We start from the raw sequence: 23,115 nt of genomic DNA on the forward strand, positions 1-23,115 counted from the left end.
ACTCCGTTGACTTTGATGGTGTTGCAATATTTATCAAATTCTTTAAGATGGTTCAACGGGCTCTCATTCTTAGCCCCACTATATTGCCTCCTCTCAATTAATGTGATCATGGCCGGCCGAATTTCAAAATCATTTGCCGATGTTGTAGGCGGAGCTATGCCGCTCTCAAACCTATAAGCACTGGGTACTCCTAGCTCCTTCAATGCCACTCTCGGATTTTCTCCCATGCCTTGCTCTTCTTCAATCTCTTCTTCACTTGAAGAACTATACCCCAAGGATCGATTAGCTATTCTTCTCCTTGAGAGAGTCCTTTCGATTTCCGGGTCAAAAGGCACAATGGATCGATCACGAGCTCTATGCATGAAAAACTCAAAGAAAAATATTAGTAGCACGGCTACAAGCGTAGCCTAAAGAAACAAAATCTTTTTGTATTTTCAATTAAAATGAAGCAGACTCAACAACAAAAGCTAAGCACCAATAGCATTCCCCGGCAACGACGCCATTTTGACAAGAGGAAAATGTATGTCGTTATCTACCCTTCCCCCAAGTCAAACTAAATTTGTAAACACCTAACCAACCTTATATGAATATAGGGCAAGTTAAGGGTCGATCCCTAGGGAATGCAATGATGAAAATTAGAGTCTAAGTCAGGCTACCTCGAAGATGGATTTGAGATTATTGTTGGCACTATGGTAAACTAAAACAAGTCTAATCAAGTAAATCAAAGGTCTAAACACTAGGGATATGGGTTCCACATGCAAGTTCAATGATAATGCTAATTTAGAGCTCAATCAATTAATTCAAGTATTGCAATGGACAAACAATAGTAGCAATCAAGAGAGTTCAAATGCTATCTCCTATAGGCCAATCTAGGAATCACTATGAAAGTCAAATCAAGAAGAATCACAAGCAAACCCAATCAATTAGAGCAACTTTCAATTCAATTGTTCATGTCATTAAGAGTTGCAATACAATCTAGATTAATCTTATAGGTTGATCACTCCCAGTCTAATCAATCACATGCAAAACTATGTCAACCAATTTAATTGCAACAAATCAATCAATCAAAGAGCATCAACTAGCAATCTCATTAATCAAACATGCTTCCCCCTTTCCCTAGCAACTAATCAAATTCAAATTCAAAGAAAAACAATCAACAAGCATAAATTCAAATCCAAAGAAAAACAATCAACAAGCATAAATCAAATAGCAAGTAAGTAAGAGATGAAAGAAGGAAGAGATTCTCACTAATATTGATGATTGAAAATGAAGATATCCAAACTTGATTGATCAAATGTTGAGTTACAAATCCAAAACCAAGAACTTCTCTCTAACTTCTCTCTAAATTCTCTCTCTAAAACTAAGCTAATGAAAAATTATCAAAAAAAGTTCCTTTCAAAAAGGAATTACAATTCTATTTATAGGTAAAGAAGAAACCGGTAAATCCCGCTGCCTCTCTCGATGAATCCGCGGCCGCAGAGCAATGGGTACGGAACCCTCCGCGGGCTTTCTAGTCAACACCCGCGCCCGCGGCAAGATAAACCTGCGCCCGCGGCCAAAGATGCCGCGCCCGCGGCTAATCCCCTGCTCCAAAAACTCAATCAGGGGGCCGCGATCTCTCTGAGATGGAGCGCCCTCTCCAGATTTCCTGCGCCCGCGGAGAGCCCGCAGGGCAACCGCGGGAAGCTCCCGCCAAAATCTTGCAATTTGCTCTTCTTGAGCCCGCGCCCGCGGCTCCACTGACCCGCGCCCGCGGCTTGCTGGAAATACTTTGGAGACCTCTCCGAGGCCTCTCTAAGCCCTCTCTAGCAAAATGCTTCTTCCTTACTTGATCATTAAGGTCCCAACTTGATTCCTTTGCAAAGGTGATTCTCCAGATACCTACACAACAAACAAAGAAAGGAAATAAAAGGAAAAAGAGCCAAATAAAAGGAAAACACGAGGAAAACACGAGAACCATAAAGAAAAAAGGAGGAAGAGAAACCTAAGGAAAAAGGACCAAAAATAAGAGAAGAAAGCATGAAAAAAGGGAAAGAAATAACCCTAAAAGACTACCCTATGAGTACCATAAATGACACTCATCAAATTCCTAATGATTTTAGGAATGATAATTAATGGACTCTCCACTTGATCATTGGGTCGCCCATAAAACTGATTTAATATTCAATTTAATATTTGGAACATAACTTCCTCATTATTCATCGGAATTGGGCTTATAATATATCGTTGGAAATCTCTTTCCGAGCCCCATCAAACTACACTATTATTGGACCCATATCATGGACCAAATTAAACTGGATTGGAAATTTTCCATAAATAAAGTACGAAAAGAAAGATTTTTGGAAACAGAAATGAATTACTTTTATTAAAACATTTTAGAAAACAGAAGAATTCATGAGACTCTTCAACATTTTACCTTTATCGATAATCAAACAACGTGAAAGGTACTCATCACTGGGTTTGGTTTTTGGGGAGACATAATCAGGTCTCTACAATAGCGCCCACTTTGACTGAGTTTGGAGAAACGTAAGTTTCGCAAACAAAAGTTAAAGTAGGGATAGGGACGGAGAATGATTCAGAACGTTCTTCGATTCTAAATCATTCTTGTAACGCCGATACCTGAAAACTAGTGTTAGTTAATTAGATAAAAGAATTAGAAATGCATATCTTGCACCGTCGAGCACACGTCTCTGAAGTAACCGATTTGTTGCTGCATTTTGTAGTGACGACCTCCATAGTGCGTTGTGAACGCCATCTGAAGGTAACAGTGCCTCGCTATCTTCATTTGCTGTGACAATCCTCCACATCCTAGGGAGCACCGTCGAAGATCGCTGCGTGTAGCCATCTTCAGTGTTGTTGTGATAATCTTCTACAAGCTAGGGAACACCGTCAAAGATCGCTGCTTGTAGCCATCTTCAGTTGTTGTGGTAGTACCTCGCCACGGTAGTACTTCGCCGTTGTAGACAATCTCCTCTGTACCTCGGGACATCGTCGAAGACCGCTGCTTGTAGCTATCTCCTAAATCTCGTCTATACCTCGACTCGATCATTTTTTGACAACTTTTACATCCTAGTGAAAGTCGTCGAAGACCTCGTTACCTTGTGATCCTTAGTTTGCTGATGCTTTGCTTGAATGCTTGCTGTAATTTGCTTTGCTTGTGCTTTTGCTGTGCCAATACCTCGACGCTTTTGTTGATGCAATAAGCCGGTACTTTGGCGCTTGCGTTTTCTTGTGAACCAATACCTCGGTGGTTGTGATGAGCCAATACTTAGGCGCTTAAGTAAAGTGAGATGACCATCGTTAGGCCGATCACTTACTGCGATTGTAACCGAGCCGACTACTAATCATGTCAATTTGCTTATAGGGGCTAACTGGCGTACCAAAGAGCCCTAAATGCTTCTTAAAGTCCACATAAGCTACTTATGGGGCCCAAAAATTGTATCAATGAAGAAAAGAGAGCCGACGCGTGTTGCCACGTACCATCGCAACGCGCCAGTCTTATCGCGGCGCGACAACACTATCGCGGCGAGATAGTTTTATCGCGGCACGTTGGAGTCACGTTTTCCGAAATAAAAGCCCTTTTTCTTCCTCATTTCGCCGCTGCTCATTTTTGCTCGGTTTTTGCTCAAACCTTCAAATCGTTCGTTCTTGCTCATTTCTCAACGAAATCATTCAAACTTCTTGCAAATCGAAGCTCTTGATCTCTAGTTTGCCGATATATGTAAGTTTTTCTCCAACTTTTCTCAATTTCGAAGAATTTCGTTCAAGTTTATTTGCGAATATTCGAAAAATCCAAAATCGTTCTTGCTTTTTTTGCTTTATTTGTCAAATTTCTTTCTATGAAATTGCTTGTTTATGTTTTTATATCACCTTAGGAGTGTTTTCAGACTCGTTTGGCTCAATTTGAAGAAGAAACGAACGATTTGCCATTGTTGGGCACCTTGAGTTCATGAACAAAATGTAGCTTGTTCTTCATGTTTTTGCTTGCTCTTTGTGCTTAATTTGTCACAACACTTGCTATATTATTGTAAGAAATTGTTTAATTGCTCTGAAATGCTGTTATTGCTTGAACCAAAAACATACTTTGTTTTAGCACTACGTACTCTGTTTTTTGAAGAACATAGTATCATGCGGCTAGGCGAAACTTAGAACCCTTTAATTTACTTCCTTCATGCTTGGAACATAATTAGTATGGCTTGATGTCATGGTTCCGGCTCATGCTCCCGTGGGGCTCATTGAGAGGCCTAGCCTATCGACGCAGGCGAGGGTATATCAACCAGTCTTGGGGAGTTCCCTAAGTGGGACAGACGTACTCTATACTTTGAATGGCTCAAGCAACAGTGACATGATCGAGTTCGTTGCCATGGTTCAGGCAACAGTGACATTGGGCATCTATACCACACCTACTTTCGCAACAATGTGGAGCTGCTCACGCTTTGGGAGTCATGCGGCTCGACTCCTTTACTTCAAACTACGCAGGCGCTTTACTCTTTGCAGTCGAGCCGTTTCCTAGTTCGGGCTCTAGTGGAGTTCTTTTGGAACACAACCAACATGTTTCATTTTCCTTGGGGCGAGATAATTGTCACTCCCCTCGACTTTTCTGACATCACCTTATTGGAGTTCTAGTCGACTATTGTTCCTCTTGGTAGGGATCTTTCTCTTTCCTCACCAGAGGTGGAAGAGCTGCTAGGTCCTATCGTCATCCGAGCTTGTGCTAAGTCTAGGGAGGGACAGATGAGCGGTCAATCCATCCGTCGGTCTTTGCTATGGAGGCCTTCCGAGATGATGCAACCACCCTGGAGCAGCAGGTGCGCATTTTTGTTTTGATTATTCTGTCAGGGAGTTTTTCCCCTAACAAGTGTAGCCGAGCGTTGCTCTACTACCTCCCTGCTCTTCGCGACCTTAGGCGGGTCGAGACTTTTGACTGGGCCAACTTGGCCTATACTCTTATTTTGCTCGAATAGAATCGGATGTTCTGTTCATGCTAGCTATTGTTGATCCTTCCCTATTATTATAGGTTTGGTTCTACGAGTATTTTTCGACCTTGTCTCTCGCTAGGTCTTTGCCTTGATGGCTCCCTATTGTTGTTAGTTAGGGAGGCCGTTATCCTAGCATGGTTGCTACCGGACTCGTGCAAGAATCACTTCTGGCGGTACGAATCACTACCATTATTTCCGTTTATTCTTCATTGTAGGACACTGCCTTATGGATATCTTCTTTTTTAGGATCTTAAGCTTGTTTTCCGTCCATGGTTCGGATTAGATGTTCCCGTGCGGGCTGTTCAGTATACAGCTCAGCGGCGCTACTTCCAAGGGACGTACGATGCTTTGGTGTATTTAGGAGAGAGAGTTGCGATTCAGCAGTCGTCGCGTTCTTCATCGTTCAGACTCGTCCTCCACCACATATGATGGACCGGGCGAGTCTTAGGACTTATATGGACTCATCGCCAACTGGCGTTGATTGGCAGAGGTTCAGCCACCCGAACCAGTACTACGCTGAGAGGCTTTCCATGTTTGGCTCCACCACCTTCGATATCGGAGGAAGCAGAGGTATGTTTTTGTATCTTTTGATTTTTACTTTTGTAGCCCCTAACGATGTTTAATTGTTGGAATTTTATTTCCGCAGGCTGCTGTTGAGGCTGAGGAGTTTGTACCTCCGACCATGTCCATCACCTATCAGGGGTCTTATGGGACGGTCAAGGAGATGATACCCCCGGCTCCTGAGGAGTGGCACCTAGTGGAGAGATCGATCCCTCGACATCTAACTTGGGTAGGTTTATCTCTTATTTCCACATGTATGTATATTTTGATTATTTCTAATCTTTTTCCTTTTGCAGTTTACTCGCGAGGTGATCACGAGGATGGCGAGAGCTATGGACGCCTTTCATTATCAGCTGGTGAGGTTGAGCCATCAAGCATGATGCCGCTCGGAATGGTGGTGCGATAGAGGTATGTCTCTTATCTTGTACTGTTTATCTTTTTGTTTCTTTTATTTGACTTGGCTTACTGTTTGATTTCAGCATGTTCCTCCGTTTCGCACTCATTTGAGGCCAGAGGGTATGAGGGAGAGATCCGGATCGAGGCGCCGTCGTACCTCGGTTGAGAACCAGGATGGGAGAAAGGGGTCGGATCACACTGTTGTCTTGGAGGACTCTGGCTCCTCTTCCGAGGGTACGGCGATGAGGCCACCTGGTCAGGGTACGCTGATAGTTGCTCCTTTCACAGCCAGAGGAACGTACGAGGTTGGCTCGTCGTCGCAGCAGCCGCAGCGGTAGGAGCCTCAGCAGAGTGAGCCAGGATGCGCATGCTCTACTCTTTCAATTCCTACGACTAGAGAGGCTGGCGTTGGACAGGAATTGACTCGCGGACTCTGAAGTTATACGATACCTTTGGTATTCGTCCTCCGGCGCCGTAGTTGTACCTGTACATATTTATTTTTGACTACATAGGACTTTGCACGTTATTGATTCTTATGTGATGTATATACATACTAGTATTACTATGTAATTTTTGTCCTTAGTATTATTTTTCATTTTATGTTATTTTATGTTCATGTGAGTGTGTGAAAAGAATGTGATGAATTTTACGCAAAAATTTCCGTCATTATTTTTATTATCTTGGAGGGTATTCGACTTTCTCCCCCCAAAAAGAAAAATGAAAAATGAAATGAAGTTTGACTAATAAACTAAAATAATCAATATTTGGAAAAGAATGCCAAAATAAGATTGAATAAGGCTAGGGAGTTAGGAAACCGTAAAGTAAAAGGACAAATCCGAGCCAAAAGCCGAAACAAATGCGGTCGGTATAGCGTGTTGCTCAGTCGAAAAGGATAAAGGCTGTCGCGACACAATGCACCTGTCGCGGCGCGACAACCTTGTCGCGGCGCGATAACTTTGGTTTTTCCGAATTCCACTGGAATTCGATTTGCTTTCATTTATGTTTATAATTAGTCCCCGAATCTGTCGATTCTAGTACAATTTGAACCAACAATATTTTAGCCTTTTAATTCCCAATCAAGTAGTTATGGTTAGGAATTTTTGTGATACAACTCGTGAGTTGTGCCGTTCTCTGACCGCTAAAGAGAAGAACTTGACTTTTTCCATTTGGGGGGTTTATATGGTATAAAGGGGGTAGATCTTGACATATATTTTATTCATACTGCCTTAGAATATTGGGATCCTGATACCCATTGCTTTAGACTAGGAGTTTATGAGACTTCCCCTACGCCGGAAGAATTTGGTGCCATTCTTGGCTTTCCTTTTCTAGATCTCGCAATAATTCCTAGGTTGGATGAATATTACTTCAAAGATTTTAAGCGATTTCTCAAACTCTAGGGTAATGATTTAAAAGTCATAGTTGATGGCACTGAAGTGGATCTTAAAAAGTTGCATCCTTTTATTTTAATAGACAAAAATCGGAGTCTTTTCATATTTACAAGAGAAGAGCCTTCCTTTTTTGTGTGTTTAGCCAATATTTGCTCACCAATGGTAGTATGCATAAAGGTCAAGCTATTTTAGCTTGTGTCATGGAGCAAGTGGATGCCGGGAGGAATCCCATGCCACTAATCGTTGGAGAAACAATGCTTAGCTTAGATGAGCTAAAAAGAAATCTAAAAGCACCTCTTCAGGGCTCTCCAATTTTATTATAGGTAGAAAATTAATATTTTTAATTACAGAAATAAAAAATATATAACTTTGTATAGTAATAATAATTTATGGCATTGAATTTTTGTAGATTTGGCTAATGGAAAGGCTAGAGCTAATTAGCCCTCCTAACAATATTGAAAAATACACTCCTAATTGCCTTGTAAGAAGGAAAAAGCGCTTCTCTATAAAAATGGGGTGTCAGGAGTGGAGCAGAATCTTTAAAACTCGCGACTTTTCCATTAAGTGGATCGTTCCTTGGTGGAGAATTGAGAAGATGATTGGTGTCAATGCTCAATCCTTCTGCCATATTCCAAGCTTATTAAAGTTAACTTTTTACTGCCCTTCTAGGGTAAAGAGACAATATGATCTTGCTCAAAACATTCTTTCAGGAGATCTTCGCCGCCCTTATGAATTTCTTGTTTCTTAGGATGCGGAAAGATCTGACGAATATTGGTGTGATAGGCCTTTATGGGAAGTTGTGTCCCACAAAACTCCTCCTCCTTTGTCTAGAGATGTGCAGCGGTGGTTACTTGGTAGATCTCAAAAGGACAAGAACAAAGTTCGGAACATGAACAAGGACAAAGCAAGAATTAAAGACCGCCTAGAGGATAAGAAAATTCCACCTAAGGATCGCCTAGGTTTGAGAGTTAAATTCAAGACTCCTATGATGCCTAAAAAGAAAAGTGTTGTAAAAGGCAAAGAAAAAAGAAAAGGTGACTCTATAGAGAAGAAAGCGTGGGTTGAGAAAAAGATAGGTGTAATGGCCAAAGGAGTAACTATCTCTACTGAAATTGTATGCCGATCTTCTAAGGTATCCCTATTGGTGAAAGAAATGGATGATGAAGAGCAAGTAGACAAGAATTGGAAAAGGGCTAGAAAAGAGAAGACTGATTAGAGCATAGCTTTACTTACAATTTAATAGATAATTTTTAACTGTAAGTCATTTTTATTTAAAGCTTTCTTTAATTCCATCAATGATGTAATTCTTTTACTTTATTAATTAATTCAATTTTCAGCTTTAAAAAATTAAATCAACTTTTTATATAAAAATTTTATTTTACTTTAAGCAATGGAAAAAACAATTTGGAATAATTTCGAAGAAACTAATTCGAGTACAGAAGTCGAAATTTTCCGAAATTCACCGAAACTTGCCCTGATTGACGAAAATTTTGCGACGTCGGAAATAAAAATCCACCACGGTACGACGTTCCTGTTGCGGCGCGATAATTCTTTTGCGGCGCGATGGCTTGAATTCTTGTGCGATGCTAACTCTAATTAAGCGTGCTGAGGTAAACATGGATATTTGTAAAATTTAAAGTGGCTGTGCCCCATAAAGGGTTGTCTACGTATCCTTTCCATAGGAATCAGGCCAAACGTAGCTCTTTTGAGTATAAAATTCGAGCGATCATGGGTAGAATATCTTAAGTTGGTCAAGATTTGTCATGTTGGAGAACTCATTACCATCCATATCAGTCAGTTTTGCTCCACCTCCTGATAGAATGGTTTTGACGATGTACGGTCCTGACCAATTAGGCTTAAATTTGCCTCTTAGGTCTAGAACATTTTTCCTTATTGCTTTCAACACTAAGTCTCCTACTTTGATATTTCTTGTCTTGACCTTCTTGTTAAAGTGTCTAGCCATGCGAGTTTGATAGCATTGAGTATGATGTAAAGCTTCTAGTCTCTTTTCATCGAGTAGAATTAGCTCCTCATATCTTGCTTTTGTCCATTCAACCTCATTGAGTTTACTTTCTAATGCAATGCGTAAGGAAGGTATTTTCAATTCTACAGGTTGTACGACATCCATTCCATATACTAAGGAGAATGACGTATTTCCTGTGGATGAGCGAATTGACGTCCGATAGCCCCAAAGAGCAAAATGGAGTTTATCAAGCCAATCCTTATAGTTTTCTGTCATCTTTTAGATGATAGTCTTTAAATTTTTATTGTCTGCTCCACTACGCCGTTTGCTTGATGACTGTATGGAGAAGAGTGATGATGTTGAATGCCATATTATTGCAGTAATTCCTTACATTCTTCTTGAAAGTGAGTTCTGTTGTCACTTATCATTTCATGTGGGTCCGTATCGACATATGATATTTCTTTCGATAAAGAGTGCTACATGCTTTGCGGTGAGTTTCGCATATGATGCTGCTTCAACCCATTTTGTGAAGTAATCAATTGCAACAAGGATGTATTCATGGCCTCCTGTCCCAAGTGGGGTAATTTTTCCAATGATATCCATTCCCCACATTGAGAATGGCCATGGAGATGTATAGGTGTAAAGCAGTGATGGTGGAAAATGTTGCAAGTTAGCATATATTTGGCATTTAGGGAACCTCTTTACATATTGATGGAAATCCCTATTCATAGTAGTCCAACAGTACCCTTGGCACAATATCTTTTGGACCAGCATTTTGCCGTTCATATGAGTTTCACATGCTCCTTCGTGGATTATTCTAATCACTCTTTGAGCTTCCTTTTTGCCTACACATAAGAGAGCTCTTCCTTTAGGTACCATTTTGTGTAACTCATCATTTATGAGCACAAATTAGGAAGCCAAAAGTCTTAGAGCGTGTTTTACTCTGTTTTTCATATGAAGTGGATATTCTCCTTTGGTGACATAGTTAAGGATGCCAGTGTACTAAGGTTCCTCTTCCTCTTCTTCTTGTTCTTGAACTGTTTCATTATCTTCTATGGTTTGAATATAAGCTGGCTTATGCCTTTTTTCTATTGTTAAAGGCATTTGCTCAATTTCCTTAGGAATTCTAACCATTGAAGCTAGTCTTGCCAAAGCATCAGCAAATTGATTTTCCTCTCTTGATAGACATGTATATTCTACCTTCTCGAATTGGTTAGTAAGGGTTTCTAAGTATGTTTGGTAAGGAGCCAAACTTTCACTCCTTACTTTCTATCTTTTGCAGATCTGGTTGATGCTGAGGGAAGAATCTCCTAATATGCGTAGCTTCTTTACTCCCAAAGCCAAAGCAGTTTCAAGGCCTACCACACATGCTTCGTATTCCGCAGCATTGTTGGTAATGTCAAAATCTGACTTTATTGAGATTGGGATGTGTTCTTCTTTTGGTGACACTAATAGTACTCCTACTCCACATACTTTCTGGTTTGAGGCTCCATCGAAGTATAATGTCCAAGTATCATCTTCCGTTACCATTAAATCTTCGTCTGGAAAATTGTTTTCATGCATTAGTGTCGAATCTTACATCCCAATTGGGCTAAGTTAACTATCCATCTAGATATTCGCCCGTTGAGTGTAGACTTCTAGAAAAGAAACTTAAGAGGATCCATTGAGATACTACATATACTTTATGGACAAGCATGTAGTGTCTTAGCTTGGTTGTGGCCCACACTAATGCAAGGCATAGTTTTTCAAGTGGTGTGTAGTGAACTTCATACTTAAGCATCTTTTTGCTTAAGTAGTTGATGGCATTTTCCTTATTTTCGACTTCTTGTGCTACCATAGCTCCCATTGTTTCTTTGATAACCATTAGGTACAATCGAAGAGGGATTTCTAGAGGCGCAGGTGCTAATACAGGAGGATTGGCGAGGTAGGCTTTGATCTTATCAAAGGCTTTTTGACACTCGTCGTCCCATGTTACTGGTACATTCTTTTTCAGCTTCTTGAATATTGGTTTACATATTGTAGTGAGTTTAGATATGAACCTACTTATGTATTGCAATCGGCTAATAAATCCTCGAATTTGTTCTCGGTTTTGGGCGGTGGTATTGACATGATTGCTTTGATCTTAGTTGAATCTATCTCTAATCCTCTAGAGCTAATGACATAGTGATATGTCTATTTTATATAGTGATTTACCCCCATCCCTTGGTCATAATTAGGAGTATTTTTGGCTCTTTAGAGCCACTTTTATTGCTAATGTGTGCTTTCTAATGTTTTCGTAGTTTTGGTAGCATTTTGTAGGAAATTTCACATTTGGAGCATTTTTCCGTGATTATTTGGAGCAACTACAAGGTTTGGAGGAGTACGACCACCTTTCGTAGCCCAAGACCAGTTGGAGTCATCAAATTGGTGATTAAGGGCTCGACTTTGAAGAAACCGAGGCATTTGGACCGAGTATTCAAGTCCTGAAGTGGAAATTCAGATTGGGCTTAAGATTAAAGCCCAATCGAAGTGCCAACCATTGCCCAAGTGGCCTTGCCCGGTCAGGCTTACCTCGCCCTAAGGCGCGCCTAGCCGGGCGGGGCGGAAGAACAAAGGAAGCTTTCCTCGCCCTGTCTCGCGCCCGACCAGGCGCGAGAGGAGTCTCAAGAACAAAAAAGGCGGGCCTGGTCGGGCGAAATGGCTCCTGACCGGGCGCGTGTCTTGAAGCTTAATTCCGACGATTTTCTTACTTAGATTTTAATTAGGATTTTTATGTTTTGTATAAATACGTTTTTGTTGTTTTGATAAAATGATCTTTCTTCCATTAGTTTAATCTTCTCTTAAACTTAAACTTCTCTCTTATTTTCTCTCTCTACAACTCTTGGTTTAATTCAACTCGTTATTTCCGTTAACTTTGGTAACAAATTCTTACCTTTTTTTTATTTATTTCAGTAATTTATTTGCCTTGGTTCATCAAGTTTTGCTTAATTGCTTTGATTTGTTTAGATTTAATTATGTGTGAGTAGATTATTTTCTAGGGTTATGGGGATCCATAAATAATATGAAGGGGTAATTTATTATTATTGATTGTCAATGCTTGATTAATTTCCTATTGATTGATTTAATGCTATGCAATTAGATTAGGCCTGGTTTGATTGTATGACTTTTGCAATATTGATTTGAGATTCGACAGATGAGAATTAATGTTTAGGCTTAGTTTCAATAGGCAGGTTAATTTATAAATGGTTAAGTCAAGATTCGAAAGATGCGATTTAATACCGGTAGATTAATTCTATAATTGTAATACGTAGAGAAAGCCCTTTATGATCTGATTAATTAATTCATTGATGATTGATTAATGTGTTTTACCCTTGAATATTATTTATTGGTGAACCTAGACCCTAGGCTTTTATTAGTTGATTTTCTCCTAAACCTTTAATCTTCGTAGTTAGTTCTTTACATTCCAATAAATTAGTTACTTCATAATTTAGATTATTTAATTCTTTTAGGAATAAATTGATTTGTTTCCCTGTGGTTCGACCCTTCTTCCCTATTTGCATAGTTAGAGGACTTAGGAATTAATTTTGACCAGGTGATACGACTTTATCCTGCCACAATTTTGGCGCCGTTGCTAGGGAACGCATGTTCTTTAAGACAAATTTCTCATATTTGTTTATTTAGTTTTGTGTTTATGCCTAGGGGTTCTAGATCAGGTTACATTCAATTCGATCTTGAAATCAAACGATCTTTTCATAGACAAAAGAACCTTTACAAACAAGTACGAGACACTTCCGAAGATAATCCACCTTTGGAACCCCCATCTGATTCTAGCGATTTGGAAGTTTCTTCAGAACCTGAATCAGAGATGGCACCACCACCACCACCACCACCTCCTCTAGCTCACAAGCTTAGCGATTATTCAATGCCATCCCTGACGGATTTTCCACATCTCACTCCTACTCCGGCTCTTGATGGAGTGCAATTCAAGATCAAGCCCAATTCATCACGATGATCGAGAGAAAGCAATTCAGGGGAGCTAAGGGTGAAGACCCTAATCTTCTCTTTGCAGATTTCTGTCAGTATTGCAATACCATTAGGCAAGTTGGGGTCACACAAGACCAAATCAGGGAGATTCTTTTTCCCTTTTCTTTATGTGGAAAAGCTAAATTGTGGTTTAATGGTTTGAATAGAACTGCACTTGGTATTACTAATTGGGAAACTCTTGCTTTAAATTTTTATAATAAATATCATCCTATAGAAAGAACAGCTTTACAAAGGAGTGCAATTCAAAAATTTGCCCAAGAGCTAGATGAAACTCTATATGAGGCTTGGGAAAGGTTCAAGGATCTGCAGAGAGAATGCCCCCACCATAATTTAGCACAGTGACAGTTGATTCAAGCTTTTTACAATGGGCTTGGAAACACACCTAGAACAATTCTAGATTCTGCAGCTAGTGGGAGGTTTATGAATCTTAATGTTGATAATGTAGGTGAAGTTATCAAAGATATGGCAATTCATAATTCCCAACATGGAATCCTAGAGGGTTTGCTAACAAAGGGAAACATAATGTTGATCCCGTATCCTTTGTGCAGGCTCAATTAACATCTATTTGCCAGAAATTAGATAATCTTAGTACTGCTATTCTTAATTCTATAGCTAATGTTTCTGCTGTCAATAATACTAACGAAACTTTTTGTGAAAATTGTGGAATTGTAGGACATTCGGAGCAAGATTGTAGGAGTTCCATGGAGCAAGTTAATGCCTTCCAAACCTATAGGTAAAATAACCTATACTCCAACACTTATAATCCTTGCCTCCGGAACCATCCATATCTTTCTTACAGGAGTACCAATGTACAAAATCCTCCACCTCCACAATAATCACAACAACAACCACCACCATAGCAAAAATATTACCATCATAAATCTGGCCAGAAAACCCAATCACAATCCTCCTCATCTTCTTACCCTGCTTTATTAGAAATTAGAGCAATGATATCAAGTATGCAAAAGCACATGGAGAGTAGGGATGCACAAATTGATTCGATTCTAGCTCATAATAAAATTATGGATAATCAAATTGCGCAGATTTCATCTACCCTACAAACCCGTCAGCAAGGAGCCCTACCATCGCAACCAATCCACCCTACGGATCATGCTAATGCAATTACTCTAAGGAGTGGTTCACACTATGATGGGCCTCCTATGCCCAAGGATGATGAACCTATTGTTAATCCTGATTCCCTTGTACTAAATGCTAATGCTACTAACCCTGCAGGGCTACAAATGAAAACTAATCCTTTTAATGTTTCTTTGCAGGGTAAATCTCAAGATAAAGGTGGAGATGTGCAGGGCCCAGTCATCAAACTTCCATTCCTAAATAGTCATTTGTAGAGTAAGTTTGATAAGTAATTTGGTAAGTTCTTGGACGTTGTGAAAAATTTGCAGGTAACAGTTCGTTTCACTGATTTAATCACTCATGTTCCTGCATACGCTAAATTTATGGAAGATATTTTGACTAGGAAAAGGGCCTTTGATGAGGTAGAAACTGTAGCTTTTATAGAGGAATGTAGTGCTTTATTGCAAAATAAATCCCCTCCTAAATTAAAGGATCCTGGTAGTTTTTCTATCCCTTGTCATATTGGTAATGTCTTCATAGATAAATCATTATGTGATTTGGGTGCTAGTGTTAGTGTTATGCCATCGTCTGTGTGTTCTAAACTTAATATGGGTGATTTGAAAGTTATTAACATTACTTTACTTATGGCAGACCATTCTGTTAAATACCCCTTAGGTATTTTAGAGGACGATCCTGTCAGAGTTGGTAAATTTTTTATCCTTGTAGATTTTGTTGTTTTAGACATGGTTGAGGATACACAAATTCCCTTTATATTAGGTAGGCCTTTCCTCCACACTGCAGGAGATATAATTGATGTGAAAAATGGAAAACTAACCCTTTCTGTTGGAGATGATAATATCACTTTTAATTTAGGGAAAGTTTTGAAAGGACCTATGCTTGAGGAAAACTGTTGTTTAATTGATGTGATTGATATAATGGATGATATTTGTGAAAAAAGCTTACCACAGGTACTTGCAAGAGATCCCTTAGAGGAAATTCTTTGTGGCGAATTAAATACAGGTAATGCGAGTATTTGGAGTACAGAGGTGGACGCTATAGAAAAAGCTCTCGCAATTGAAGAACTTGATCCTATTGAGAGCAAGAAGGTAGTAAAATTAGTTCAGGAATCAAAACCTACAAAGGTCAAGAAACCTGAACTAAAACCTCTCCCTTCTCATTTAAAATATGTTTTTTCTTGATGAGCAGGAACTATACCCTGTGATCATTAGTACTGCACTTGATGACCCACAAACTTCCCAACTTCTAGAGGTTCTTCGAACCCACAAAAGGGCAATATGGTACAGTACTGATGATCTCAAGGGTATTAGCCCTGATTTTTGTATGTACAGGATACATCTAGAGGAAAACTATAAGCCATCCATTCAACCCCAGAGGAGGTTGAACCCCAATATGCAAGAAGTAGTCAAGAAAGAGGCTATGAAATTGCTTGATGCGGGCATTATCTATCCTATTTCTGACTCAAAGTGGGTAAGTCCTGTTCAGGTGGTTCTTAAAAAGGGTGGGAGGACTGTTATAAAAAATGATAAAAATGAACTAATTCTCACTATAACTGCTACAGGGTGGCGTATGTGCATAGACTATCGTAGATTAAATATCGCCACTAAAAAAGATCATTTCCCTCTCCCCTTTATTGATCAAATGCTTGAGAGGTTAGTTAATCGTAAGTTCTTTTGCTATTTGGATGGATATTCGGAATTTTTCCAAATTCCAATTCACCCTGAAGATCAGGAAAAGACTACATTTACATGCCCTTATGATACTTTTGCTTATTGTAGAATGCCCTTTGGTTTGTGTAATGCCCCTGCCACCTTTCAACGTTGCATGATGAGTATCTTTTCTGATTTCATAGAGTCTATCATGGAAGTATTTATGGATGATTTTAGTGTGTATGGTTCTTCATTTGATCCATGTCTCATTAACCTCACTAAAATTTTGAAAAGATGTGAAGAATACAATTTGGTTTTAAAATTGGGAAACGTGTCACTTTATGGTGACTGAGGGAGTAGTTCTTGGTCATATTGTATCTGATAAGGGTATACAGGTAGATAAAAAGTTTCTGTGATTGAGCAATTACCTCCTCCAGTTAATGTTAAGGGGGTTAGAAGTTTCTTAGGTCATGCGGGGTTTTATCGTCGCTTTATCAAAGATTTTTCTAAAATTGCTAAACCACTAACTCAGCTTTTACTCAAGGATGCCCCATTTATTTTTACTGATGAGTGTCTTGAGGCTTTTAACAGGATTAAGCAGGCTTTGATATCGGCACCTATCATATGTGCTCCCGATTGGGATCTCCTTTTCGAGATCATGTGATGCTAGTGACTTTGCATTAGGAAAATCTATTTTATATAGTGATTAACCCTCGTCCCTTGGTCATAATTAAGAGTATTTTTGGCTCTTTAGAGCCACTTTTATTGCTAATGTGTGCTTTCTAGTGTTTTCATAGTTTTGGTAGCATTTTGTAGGAAATTGCACATTTGGAGCATTTTCCCATGATTATTTGGAGCAGCTACGAGCTTTGGAGGAGTACGACCACCTTTCATAGCCCAAGACCAGTTGGAGTCATCAAACCGGTGATTAAGGGCTCGACTTTGAAAATATCGAGGCAATTGGATCGAGTATTCAAGTCCCGAAGTGGAAATCCGGATTGGGCTTAGGATTAAAGCCCAATCGAAGTGCTAACCATTGCCCAAGTGGCCTTGCCCAGTCAGGCTTACCTCGCCCTGAGGCGCGCTCAGCCGAGCGGGGCGGAAGAACAAAGGAAGGCCCTGTCTCGCGCCCGACCGGGCGCGAGAAGAGTCTCAAGAACCAAAAAGGCGGGCCCAGATTTTTATGTTTTGTATAAATACGTTTTAGTTATTTTGATACAATGATCTTTCTTCCATTAGTTTAATCTTCTCTTAACCTTAAACTTCTCTCTTGTTTTCTCTCTCTACAACTCTTGGTTTAATTCAACTCATTATTTCCGGTAACTTTGGTAACAATTTCTTACCTTTTTTTTTATTAATTTCAGTTATTTATTTGCCTTGGTTCATCATGTTTTGCTTAATCACTTTGATTTGTTTAGATTTAATTATGTGTGAGTAGATTATTTTTTAGGGTTGTGGGGATCCATAAATAATATGAAGGGGTAATTTATTATTGTTGATTGTCAATGCTTGATTAATTTCCTATTAATTGATTTAATGCTATGCAATTAGACTAGGCCTGGTTTAATTGTATGAGTTTTTCAATATTGATTCGAGATTTGACATATGAGAATTAATGTTTAGGCTTGGTTTCAATAGGCAGGTTAATTTATAAATTGTTAAGTCAAGATTTGAAAGATGCGATTTAATACCGGTAGATTAATTTTGTGATTGTAATACGTAGCGAAAGCCCTTTATGATCTGATTAATTAATGCATTGATGATTGATTAATGTGTTTTACCCTGGATTATTATTTATTGGTGAACCTATACCCTAGGCTTTTATTCTTTGATTTTCTCCTAAATCTTTAGTTAGTTCTTTACATATCAATAAATTAGTTACTTAATAATTTATATTATTTAATTTAATTAGGAATAAATTGATTCGTTTCCCTGGTTCAACCCTTCTTCCCTATCTACATAGTTAGAAGAATTAGGAATTATTTTTGATGGGCGGTACGACTTTATCTAGTCACATAGCCTAAGAGTTTCCCTGAGATGACTCCAAATGCACACTTGCCTGGGTTTAGCCTCATATTACTTCTTCTTAATCTCTCAAAGAATTTCCTTAAGGCTATTTGGTGTCCTGGACGGTCCTTTGATTTTACAATCATATCGTCCACATAAACTTCAACCTCTTTATGCATCATGTCATGGAGTAAAGCAGTCGCTGCTCTTTAGTAAGTGGCACCCGCGTTTTTCAACCCGAATGGCATCACACCGTGTAACAGTAAGTACCCCAAGGTGTTATGAAAGTAGTCTTTTCCTTGTCTTCTTCAGCCATGAAAATCTGGTTATATCCTGCGTATCCATCCATAAACGAGAGAAGCGTGTGATTCGTTGTATTATCTACTAGAATGTCGATCTGTGGTAAAGGGAAGTCGTCCTTTAGACTTGCCTTATTCAGATTTCTATAGTCGACACACATTCTTACCCTACCATCCTTTTTAGGAATTGGTACCACATTTGCGACCTATTCGGGGTATTTAAATACCTTGAAAAAACCTGAAGTACGTTATTTGCTTTTGCACTTCTTCTTTTATCTTAAGAGCTACGTCGGGTTTCATTCGACGTAACTTTTGTTTCACAGGTTTCATTCCTGGGATTAGTGGTATAGTGTGTTGAGAAATTTCTCTATTTATTCCTGGCATATCTTCATATGACCAAGCGAAAACATCGATGAATTCTTTTAGCAGATCTATTAAATCGGCTCTTTCCTCTTGATTAAGGGTTAAACCAATTTTAACTTCTCTTTTAATTGTTGGATCTTTTGAAATATTAACCGTTTCGGTGTCTTCAATTATCGGTGTTTTATTTTCAAGTGTTTCCACTTCTTTAATTATTTCTTTATCGTTTTTATTGTTAGCAAAGAAATGCTCATCATCTTGGTTGAGAGAATGACACGAGAAGTAAGCGGAAGAAGACATGTTATTAAATTCTGAAATCACTAGATAAAAAAGAGATACGTCCGTTGGGACTTGACTACTAACTATCCTAGGAGTAGGTTCAAAACTAGAAGGGATAGGAGGAGTGTAGACACCAAATTGTGTCTCCCCAAAAACCAAACCCAGTGATGAGTACTTTTCAAGTCATTTGATTATCGAACGAAGTGACTCTATAAAAGTACTTTTTTCTATTTTCGAAAACAGTTCTTTGCATACCTTATTTATGAAAAATGTCCAATCCAATTTAATTTGATCATGGGTCCAATATTAGTATAGTTGGATTGGGCTCAAAAAGAGCTTTCCAATGATATTTTATAAGCCTAATTCCGATGTGTAAAGAGGAAGTTATGGCCCAAATATTAAATTGGATATAAAATGAGTTTTATGGGCGACCCAATGATCAAGTGGAGGGTCCATTAATTATCATTCCTAAAATCATTGGGAATTACTTTAATTTTCTAGAATAATCTTCTAGATTATTAATGGACTATTCTAGATTATTCTAGAAAATTAAAGTAAATCCTAATGACTTTAGGAATGATAATTAATGGACCCTCCACTTGATCATTGGGTCGCCCATAAAACTTATTTGATATCCGATTTAATATTGGGGCCATAATTTCCTCATTATTCATCAGAATTGGGCTTATAATATAATTGTTGGAAAGCTCTTTCCGAGTTCCACCCAACTACACTATTATTGGACTCATATTATGGACCAAATTAAACTGGATTGGACATTTTCCATAAATAAATTATGAAAAGAAGGATTTTTTAAAACAGAAATGAATTACTTTTATTAAAACATATTAAAAAACAGAAGAATTCACGAGACTCTTCAACATTTCATCTTGATCGATAATCAAACGATGTGAAAAGTACTCATCACTGGCTTTGGTTTTTAAGGAAACACAATTAGGTGTCTACAGTAACTCTAGGAACATGATAGCAATTTTCAAGTTCTAAAACAGGCCCGGAGGGCAAAGACAAACTGAGAGTTCATACAAATACGGCTGACATCTTGGCTCCATTGCCGACCCGTAGTTTAACCTCTCCCTTCTCTAGCTTCCTGTCAATCCTTAGTCCCTGTGCATGAGAACAAACGTGTGATCCCCATCCGGTCTAATACCCATAATGTTTTGCTAGAGAAGTTTAAGTCTATAACAAAAATACATGATGTAGAAGTAATTATGCCGTTCTTCTTATCTTCCTTGAATTTGAGGAAATCTCTCTTCCAATGTCCTTTCTTCTTGCAGTAGAAACATTCGGAATCAAATTTAGAAGAGGCTACTTTCTTCTCCTTGTTGTCTTTGGTAGCTTTTGGCTTAGGCGGAAAGGTCTTCTTACCTTTCCTCTTAAAGCCTTTCTTCTTCTTGCCTGAGCACTTGAACGACTTGCCCTTCTTGACCATAAACATGTCATGCTTTCCCTCATCCTTGAGCGTTTGCTCGGCTTGCTTCAACATACCATGAAGCTCGGTGAGGGTTTTCTCCATGATGTGCATGTTATAGTTCATCTTGAACTAATCATAGACTTTGTGCAGCGAATGGAGAATAATGTCAACTGCCATCTCGGTCAAATACCCCGCATCAAGTCTTTCCATGTTCTCAAATAAACCAATCATTTTGAGTACATGTGGGCTAACTGGCTCTCCTTTCTTGAGCTTGCTCTCAAGGATCTGCTTGTGGGTTTCAAACCTTTCGGTTCGGGTCTGCTCTTAGAACATATTCTAAAGCTCTGAAATGATCTCAAAAGATGTCTCCTTCTCAAAGAAAGTCTTCTGATGGTCGGGAGACATAGTGGCCAACATGAAGCATTTGACATCCCGATTGACAGTTTGTCATCGGTTTAGGGCAGCTTGAGTCACTTCCTCATTGGGAGTCTCGGGCATTTCCTCATCAAGGACGTATTCCTTTTGCTCTTGCATGAGAACTACACGCAAGTTTCTTTGCCAATAAAGAAAATTTGGCCCACTCAGTTTCTCCTTGTCGAGAATTAAGCGTAATGAGAATTGGTTATTTGAGTTATTCGCAGACATGGTTCTACAATTGAAAGAAATTGAAATGAAAAACCATTCATAATACTTAAATAAGATTGAATTCATGCATATATATCAAACTTATTTAAACGTCTTATTCACACATTTAATTTATCCCCTTTTGGTGAGAATAAGTCGATTCCAAGATCCAATGAATCAATGAGTAGTTAAGCATGCTTTGGTTTGTCTTAACACTTATTACTTTAAAGTAAGCAACTCTTTGCTAATGACTCTAAGCCACTCTTTGTTAGATAAATCATCGCATCTAGTGCTCTTTTAACAATTTTTCTCTTTTGCCACGACATGTTAGGACCCCATCACTTATATCGTTGAGTCTAACCAAATCCAACATGTATGTGATGTCTTTCTTTGGCCAACCCATCAACATACCTTACGTTCCTACGGAGATAGTGATGCCTAGCTTTGGCATAGCCCACTTGTAGGGAATATTTCAAGCATCCCACACTTGAGCCCGAATGTGATCATACTCTTAAGCATGGTGGCGTGATCAAGCAATAACAATAATATGTCAAGCAACATATAATTATTGATACAACAAATCATCATTATAATAATCAATCTCAAAGCATAATATTAGCAAGATCCTATGCATGATACTAACAAGATTAATAATAAATCCTAGATTATCACTAAACAATAAAGATCAAAGCTTTATTCCTAACATGATACTAACATGATAGAAGAACATAGGAAGCAACCAAAGCATGATACTAGAAAGCAATAAAAACATCCTAACATGATACTAGGAATATTAGTTAACACCCTAAACATGATACTAGGAATCATAAAGACATCCTAACATGATACTAGGAATTAAAATAATCTAAGCATAATTCCTAAAGAAATATAGCAGTTGAATTACTCACTTTGTTGCCTCGTATCTCTTTATATCAAAACAATACACACGTTAGTAACTTCAATGAAACATTAAATCAAACAGTTAATTTAAATAATATTAATTAAAATTAGATTTGGGACCAAACCCTCATAAATTATCAACCTTTCACGTCTAGGGCAAAGGAAACTTCGAGTTTGGCTAGGTGTGTCTAAGTCTCGTGATGGACGAATGATGTTTTTGAAAAGGCAAGGCTTAAAAAGAGGGAGAAAGAAAGAATAAGCCTCTAGCTTATAGAGAGAGAGAATAGAAAGATGATTGTTGATGATTTAAAACGGGAATATACGACCCTATTTATAGAGAAAAATATCCAGAAACGATCAGAGAAGATCAAGTTCCAATCGAAGTAAAACTGCACCCATCGTGGCGCGATAGGCCTATCGCGACACGATGGACCTGTCGCAGTGCGATGGTGCTGCGGGATAATATTTTTTGTACGAGTCCTTTTTCCAATATAATTGAATAATTAGAGTCCGTACTCTATCATTAAAAATCATATTAAATCTCTTTAAAACACTTGTTTTATTTCAACTAAAATTTTTTATCTTTTCTAAAAATATAATTATTAATCCTAATCTCTTTAGAACTTAAAATAAACTTCTAGATTATTCTATAAAATTAAAGTAATTCCAAATGACTTTAGAAATGATAATTAATGGACCCTCCACTTGATCATTGGGTCGCCCATAAAACTCATTTAATATCCAATTTAATATTTGGGTCATAACTTCCTCATTATTCATCGGAATTAGGCTTATAATATATCGCTGGAAAGCCCTTTTCGAGCCCCATCCAACTACACTATTATTGGACCCATATCATGGACTAAATTAAATTAGATTTGACATTTTTCATAAATAAGGTACTAAAAGAAATATTTTCGAAAACAGAAAGAAGTATTTTTATTAAAACGGAGACATCACGAGACTCTTTCACATTTCACTTCGTTCGATAATAAATGACGTGAAAGATATTCATCACTGGGTTTAGTTTTAGGGAGACACAATTTGATGTCTACAGAAGCCCCCACTTTTACTGAGTTGGGAGAAGCGTAAGTTTTGAAAACCAAAGTCAAAGTAGCGATAGGGACGGAGAATTATTCAAAATGTTCTGCAATCCTATATCA

At 38.4% G+C, this 23,115-nt stretch overlaps 1 non-coding gene across 1 annotated transcript; it reads right to left on the reverse strand.

The window, feature by feature from the left end:
* Window positions 1-13,531: 13,531 nt before the first annotated feature.
* On the reverse strand, window positions 13,532-13,642 carry LOC145587114 (small nucleolar RNA R71). Its single transcript, XR_014101146.1, has one exon. It is a non-coding gene; the product is annotated as a small nucleolar RNA R71 (small nucleolar RNA).
* Window positions 13,643-23,115: the final 9,473 nt, after the last annotated feature.

This window comes from Chenopodium album, chromosome 16 (assembly GCF_948465745.1).
Source record: "Chenopodium album chromosome 16, dcCheAlbu1.1, whole genome shotgun sequence".
Taxonomy (NCBI): domain Eukaryota; kingdom Viridiplantae; phylum Streptophyta; class Magnoliopsida; order Caryophyllales; family Amaranthaceae; genus Chenopodium; species Chenopodium album.